Genomic DNA, 6751 nt, shown 5'->3' with positions numbered 1-6751 from the left:
TATCTGTTATGAGATTTTAATTTTGTTTTTAAAAAAATTCCCTCCTCGCTGAGAGAGACTTGGAGAAATATGTTTATTCCTTGGATCTCGACGAATTCCAAGCACTGCACGAGAGATTAAATTGTCTTCACTGCAGGTATGAAATGATTTTTTTTCAGGTATTTGGCCAGAGAGGCTTTTTCCGAAAATAGCCCGTCTATCGTCACCTGCCAGTCAGTCCCACGGCCCTATATCTTGTTACGCACCTTACTGCAACGTCCACTATACAGGATGCAGTTTCACCTGCGACAAGGAACGCGTAAAAGGTACCTGCTCTCCCTACCTGCACCTTAACTCCGGTGCTGCCGGGTCGTTTGTTTAAGCCGTAGCATTATATTACCGAAACATTTTCTACCTGCAGTTTACGAAAGGTGAATCACCACCTCGTCGGGTTTATTTGCATTTTACCAGGCGTCAAAGACCAGCAAACCTTCATCAACCGTAAATCACTTCGATATGTATCGGCTTATAACGGTTATGATCGGAGATCGTGGGGACAATAACAGGTGTGAAAAAAAATAATCTCTGTGAAGCGATAATTATTTTCTTGGTAATTTTTTTTTCTTCCTTTTTTTTTATAATAAATCCTTATATTTACAGCGTTCAGAGGTTTTAACGATAAAAAAAAAAGAACTCGTTTCATATCACGATGGGGTTGCAATTTATCTGGAAACTGTAATTTTTCATATCTAATTGGTTGACCAACGATGTAATATCGTTACAAGATTATCGTACGTTAAGAATTTATTAAATTATTGTGTTCTTGAGTTATTAAGGATATCTTTGAAAACATAATAATAGAAAATACTGGAGTTATAAATGAAATTATAGATGCTGTCGACATTACATTTCAAATCGTTTCAAAATTGTTAAAACATAACAAATAATTCGTACGATTTTACTCTTCGACGTGAGATTTTGTTCAGAGAATTGTACTGTCAACAAACTCATTGTTGAACTTATTTTTACTTTAATTTTATAACATGACACCGATATCGATTAGCATCAAGGAATGTCAATATCGAATAGACAACTGAACCGAAGAAAGAAAAATATGTTTCAGTAACTTGGTACAAAATATTCTACCGACTACAATAAACCATCGCAGAGTGCGAAATCAAACGAGTTTACTAGATTTTCAGCTGCATAAAATGTTTCTTTGCAATTCCCGTAATATTTATTGTTATATTTATCAAGTGATCTTGGTACAGCTTACCTACAACGAGTGTATAACCTACCAACATCACTAACAAGGTAAGTGTAAGAGACTGTCTAAATAACGCAAAAATATTCGTCAAAGTAAAAAACCTTCTGTGAAACAGCTCAGATTTTCGACAAACTGTAAAATTGTTCTTGTCTCACAAGCAACCTCAACTCCCCCAGAATGAAAATATGTGAGTTACTAACTAAATTTAATATCTTCTGTATGATGTTCGGAGAAGGGTCGTTAATAATCATCGTAGTTGATGATTAAACAAAAAAATAAACAAAATCTGTGTATAATATTTCCGTAAATATTCCAAGTACCAGTATCTCGTGCAATGAAAATAAAAATAAAAAAAAGTATCGGTCTTCGGCAGATGAAAGAACGTAAATACCTGGATGGGTGTCAACAAAACTTGCAAAGCGTCAACGTTTCAAAATAAGGATCAAAATAACGAAAGGTGAATTGATCGAAAATCGAGATTATTTTATTTTCACATGCTTGAAATCTCGATGTGTTCACCCTTTCCAAGTTTTAACCCCCACCAAAATACCCACCGTCTACGATTAACTTCGACGAAGCAGAGAGGGGGAAAAAAAAAAAATAAAGGGAACCCCACGAACGCCAGGCGCATGGTACGTTTGCCAGGCGGTGAAGTCCGAGTGCTCGACGTAGCTTACTCGGGCATCGGTATCTCCAGGATGAATGCCGAGGTGAAGGTAGGTTACACCTATACAGCACAACGCAGATGCAGCCGAGTTCGAAGCTCGCCTCTGGTAGGTACACTAGAGAGAAGAATCGTTCCTGTACGTGCAGAGTGACAAAGAGGAATGGTGCCCAATACCAACAAGCTCACCTGCGTCCATATAGGTAGCACAGTTCTTGCGGGGCCCAAAGAAGAAGAGTGGGGCCCTCTTGCTTTGCAGGCAGGCCAACCAGCCGAGCGACTCAGGTAGCGCCGTTCACTTGGACGGAACCATCATCGCGGTCCCCGTTCCTTAGTCTCGAGATGGTTGCCCGCGGGTAAAGTTCTCTCCATTATATTGGCCGCAGTGTGGTGACCCGGACTCGAATATTATTCGCCAAAATTCTCGTCCGTGATACGGGAAAAACATCCCCCCTCGGTTATTGCAAGTGACGTGGTCAGGGGTGGAGAGTGCAGAGGACCTTCTTCTTCCCACAGCGTTCACCGTTTCGTTCTTTATTTTCAACTGATTTACACGACGGAGTGTTGCAGCCGATCCGCGGTTCTACCGAACGCACGTTTTGAGATACCAGAGTATTAAATTTGAATGCAATATATTGTACAGTGGTGGGTGAAATCGATCCTTCGGTTTTGCTGCAACGCGCTGCAGGTACAACAGGCTGAGTGTTAATGTGCTCAAATAAAGGACCGTAACCCAGGATCTAGACTAGCGCCAAAGAAACGTGAGTTCGGTATCTGTGTTACTTATAGCTTTCCATTCGTTTCATCATAAAGTAAGAATATTTTTCTTGTATGTGTTACGCGCGACAAATATTTATCGGTGTCCGTATGACACGAATTTTCGCAACGTGTTTGGCGAGCATTTTATCTCAGGGGAATTTCGCAACTTTTAATTTTCTTTTAGCTTTTATTCTTCTTATTATTTGTCGCCGAGGCCGACGAAATTTTCGGACCGCTGTCAGCCTGGCTTCGAACGGTAAAATTGCATAAATGTTTGCGAACCGGTCCGGTGCCGATTTCTGTTGCCTAACTCGCTTTAGATATGTATGTTTATGCTAGAGAAAGAGAGAGAAACGATCGGTTGCGTTTAATGAATCCCCGAAGGTCCACAGAGCTTGCAGTTAATTACAGTAATCGACTCACCGGTTCGTTATTCGACACCAATTTTTATGTACGATGCTTGGATCCTGGCAGGTACATTAAACAAGTGCTGTCCATCATCCGACTGAATCATCGTACTTATTTGGAATTGAAAAGGAAAATTTCACTGGAGATGACTGTGCCTACAGGATACTGTACCGTGACCATTTTACAACATTTATCGAAACTTTTAAAGCCGCAAATATTATGAAGACAGTTAATGATCCGCTTTAACACGGTTGAGTAAAAGTAATTAAATCAGCCGCGTCTATTCGACTCGTGTTGAACAACAAATTAGTTAGAAAAAATCTAGCTATCAAATGGTACTGTACGAAAATCTGTTGCTGAAAAGACTTGGCGAATGAACGCCAAGTTGCCCAACCGACGTTCCGAAGAGACTGAAAATCATCTCATTGTCAGAACCGATCATAAACCTGCAAACCCAAACCCTAGCTGGTCGGAATTTGTCGACTATACTGAAGTTTCTAGAAGATTTCCAAATTTCAAAAAGCGGTACAGGTACCGAGAAATTCTTTCGAGCAATGAGGAACCTCTGCGACAGGTATTGGGATCCCAGGAAATCCCGCAAGTTTGTTATTGCAAAGAATTGATCGGCAAGCCGCAAAATCGAAGAGAAGATCGGAACGAAGAGTCAACTTTCGTGCCCAGGGTACACATCGGTGCGCAACCCTTTGTTCAGCTTCTGAGGATAATCATATGCACCGGAATTCCAAGGTCTGACTGTACGTGTTGGCGGCTACGGTTGTTGTACCGGGTAAATGTCAAGGCTGCGTACGTTCTCGGTTGACAATTGCCGCACAAGGCGTGGAAACCATCTGAGGTCAGCGAGTCGATTGAACATAGATATATATTTTGGACGAAGAGATTCCGTGCATCTAGTTGGTCTCATTTAACCATAGAAATAGGAAGAGACCTTCTTCCAAAGATGAGTGAAGAAGAAGTTGATCTCCAAGGATTCCAAACAAGACTTTTCTCATCCACCATGCATCGATGGTGATTTTCGTAAAGGCTTAGACAAGCCAAACTGCTTCACCGATTTTGGATTTCACATGGACGACAGTGGCTCCGAGTTAACGTTGAACGGTATATTGCTCATTAGCGCCGCGCGTCGATCGAGTGAGTGGGTTAATTTGGCGGCTTGAGTTAATTTCGGTGACTCCACAGTAGTTAGGCCTGTAAGGTACGCCTCTGCGCTGCGGCACAGTTAAGGAGACCAAAGACTAAATATTAATAAGCGCATATACACTAACGGTATTGCTCGGCGGCAATTAGTGTTACATTACATTGCACGTTGAGGAACGGCACAATCGAGGCATGAGCATATGCGAATAACACACCAAGCCATTACCAACACGTAAGCACAAGTTACAGTTAAACAAACCCATGGGCAATTAGAAGACCATATTAACTTCGCGACGGTGGAATGAGCTCGCCAACTTGGTCGTTCCATCGAATGATACTTTCAGAGCCTTGTTACGATTCTGCAATTTGATATCGAGTTAAAACAACCTCACTCTTTGACACATTAGGAACCCATTGTACAAACGTCTGCAGGGTTCCTTTTTCAGAAGACACAAGTCAGGCAGTTCTTTGAGACTATTCGACTCAGAGGATTAATAGACCTTGGACACGGTTTTGGCCATGTGTTAATAAGTGACGGCCGAACATTCTTCGCCCGTGAGATCGAACCGCGGCACTTTTGTAACACCATTGCATACATAGAGATTAGTTTGATCCGAAACTCGACATTGGAATAACGTGTCGGGTAAAGACGTGTGGGCGTCTCGTTACAGCGAGGTAACTAGCCATTGGAATTGAAAAGAATATTCACAGAAATCACTCCGGAAACCGGCCTCGAAGGATTCTCACATGTGAAACGATGTCACGGTCGAACTGCACCTTTATGAACGACGGAAAGGGTGCCAAGATTTCGGTGATGAGAGTTTAAACTCCGATTTCGACTAGCCGGTACTTTTTTCAACTTCCAGACACGCGATTACGATGCTCGTTGGACGTTTGCCCTGTGTAATCATGCACACACGAACATGTACCTAAATATGTGCCTACTCACTATATATTCACAGCCACTTACTTCGTCAGTGACAAAAAGTAAGTAGACTTCCAGGTCGTTTATGGTTAACGCAAGTAGTTTCCTACCGGCTGCCCGTCACACAGTCATGTGTCTTAAGTCACTGCCAGTAAAGCTTATAAACCGTGTCACCGTCAGTCGTGACGAATTGCGTTAAGGCGTGGGTACAACGTGTAATCCGTCGATCTTATGTATTACACGCGTGAAGAAAGTTGGGTATTTGAAGAAGATGCGGTAAAACGAGCCTCTCGATCAGGGTACGGCGACCCTTCTATCGAGCAAACCTGCACTCCGAGTTTCATGTTTGTCGTTTCTTATTTCCCTCTTTTCTCCACGTTAACACCGCTCATGAATTCCATTCCCAGACTGAATCATCATATCAAAAGACCTAACGACGAGAGTATCTCGTTAGTGTTGACAAACGGTGAAAAGTGGATCATCGTCGCTGTGTGGAACAGGTTGCAGGTCCGTTTTACCGCTATACATGTTACAATCCGCTCGACGAAACTCCTCAAAAATAATGCGGCGCAGGTCGTGTTGTACGTAGTACCGTTTTTACATACCTCCGGATTCGAGGAGCCATTCAAATGTTGGGTAGTGGAGCGATATTGTGCCGGCGTAAAAAGTGTTCAACCAAAAAGTGAATTATAGGATGAATCAGTCGGCACGGTCTTGTACCTTGACGTTACCGTGAAACGACTCGGTCTGCGGACGAGCGGCAACAAAACCGAAATACTTTTTGATGGCACACTTTCAAAGTCAAACATAACGGCTATCAAGTGCACGAAGCACGGTATTTCTTAAGATGAAAAAAAAAAAAAAAAAACATGGACGTCGAGGATATTCATTCGTTGCTCGAGGATGAATGTCCTTCGACTATGCGATTACATGATCCTTCTTTCTCGTCGTGCGGGCTGTTGGAACTTACTTGATAGAACAGCCTGCCCAGTGGACTGCGGATACCCACCTCTCTATATAGTCAGAGGCTGTCCAAGGGCTTCGGGCGAGACCATCTAAGGAGCCGGAAGCTCGTGGAAGCAGACAATGCCGACCCGATCGTTTGAGTCGCATGGGGATAGTCGTCTCGCTTGACACTTTACCCGCACGTTCACCTTGCCTTGGGACTCTATGCTGGAAGTCATGTGTCTCGAGGCGAGAACAGGATGCAGTGTGAACAGCAATCGGCTTCCACCCTCTGCGGTCCGTGGTGAAAAATGGACCTTCGTCGTGATGATCAGCTTGGAAATTATGAATTCTGATAACGATATTTCGCTATTTGCGTGTAATAGCAAACGACAACGTGAAGTCTATCGGATGAATAAACACTTTCTTATCTAGAATCGGTCATTTCACCGTGTTTCATCAGCATAAATGTACGTTTATGTGCCTTGTTGGTTAATAAAAGATAAAAATATTTCATATTACGTTTATCATAAATGTTTAGTTTCAGCTTTTGTCAATTCTATTACCAGTAGGAAATATAAATAGCTCTGTATCCTGGTTACTAATAAATATAATGTAATCTTGTATACCCTTGTACATTTTCAATTCT

General features: G+C 42.3%; 1 protein-coding gene across 2 annotated transcripts in view; it reads left to right on the top strand.

The window, feature by feature from the left end:
* Positions 1-2194: 2194 nt before the first annotated feature.
* uif (sushi, von Willebrand factor type A, EGF and pentraxin domain-containing protein uif) overlaps positions 2195-6751 on the top strand; it is a 36852-nt gene continuing 32295 nt past the window's right edge. Inside the window, exon 1 of one of the 2 annotated variants that reach the window (XM_046624871.2) lies at positions 2195-2671. The gene's annotated coding sequence lies outside the window, so the exon portion shown is untranslated. The remainder of the gene's footprint in view (positions 2672-6751) is intronic. The other variant, XM_046624870.2, reaches the window with a different exon arrangement.

Source organism: Neodiprion pinetum, chromosome 4, assembly GCF_021155775.2.
Source record: "Neodiprion pinetum isolate iyNeoPine1 chromosome 4, iyNeoPine1.2, whole genome shotgun sequence".
NCBI classification, from domain to species: Eukaryota; Metazoa; Arthropoda; class Insecta; order Hymenoptera; family Diprionidae; genus Neodiprion; species Neodiprion pinetum.
The sequence above is the reverse complement of the archived record's forward strand: the minus strand, read 5'-3'. Positions and strand labels throughout refer to the sequence as shown.